Raw genomic sequence first — 739 nt, 5'->3', positions numbered from 1 at the left:
CAGTGATGAAAGAGCGTCGAGCGCTCTTCTGTGGGGCGGTTGGCCCGAAGGTGCGAGAGACTTCATTGTCAGCGGGCAGTCTGAGGGCTGCCCTCTGAGGCAGCTGCTTGATTGCGTTTGGAAATTTGCTTGCAGGTTTAGGGTCAGCGTGGGGATCCTGACAGTGAGACTGCGGTGCTTCTGTGGAGTGAGGTAAGCCATGTCCCATTGTCCCTGGGATGGAGTTTGTGGTTGGGTGCCAGGGTCTGAGTCCTCTGCATTTGAAGGTGATGGTTTGTCTTTGGTTTTGTTTTTGGAGCAGGGGAGGCTTGCAGTGCTGTCAGCTAGTAGGAGGAGTGGGGTATTGTCTCTTTTTGGTCCAGTGCTTGAGAGGTGTGTGTTTTTCCTCAGGTTTCTGTGCAGCTGGTGCTGAGGAGGTCTGTGTCCTGGGTTGCAAGGTGCAGAAGAAGCAGAGGGGGTCCAAGAGGTATTTGTAAGTAGTGTGTTGCAGGTGACTCCTGGGCCCTTTGGTGTGTGGTGTGGTACTCTGTAGTGGGCTTGTGGCTTTGTTTTGTGTGGGAGGCTGGTTGAATGTGTGGCTTGTGTAGAGGTGAGTAGGAGTGTGGTTGTGTTTTTCCTTGAGGTTGTGTGTTGAGTTGATGTAGTTTTTTTAATGGGAGTGTTTGGTTTTTTTTTTGTTTCAGCTGAATGGGAGGAGTGCAGGTTGTGCTGGTAAGTTAGTAGGTTTGTTAGTTTTTTT

The 739-nt window shown here is 50.6% G+C and overlaps 1 long non-coding RNA gene across 2 annotated transcripts; it reads left to right on the top strand.

Moving 5' to 3' along the window:
* The first annotated feature begins 6 nt into the window (after positions 1-6).
* LOC104916710 lies at positions 7-739 on the top strand. 2 transcript variants are annotated; one of them, XR_796651.2, is made up of 3 exons: positions 7-192; positions 391-472; positions 684-739. It is a non-coding gene; the product is annotated as an uncharacterized LOC104916710 (long non-coding RNA). The 2 variants fall into 2 exon arrangements; XR_002110627.1 differs by having other exon boundaries at positions 391-466; positions 684-716.

This window comes from Meleagris gallopavo, unplaced genomic scaffold, assembly GCF_000146605.3.
Source record: "Meleagris gallopavo isolate NT-WF06-2002-E0010 breed Aviagen turkey brand Nicholas breeding stock unplaced genomic scaffold, Turkey_5.1 ChrUn_random_7180001932841, whole genome shotgun sequence".
Classification (NCBI taxonomy): Eukaryota; Metazoa; Chordata; class Aves; order Galliformes; family Phasianidae; genus Meleagris; species Meleagris gallopavo.
The sequence above is the reverse complement of the archived record's forward strand: the minus strand, read 5'-3'. Positions and strand labels throughout refer to the sequence as shown.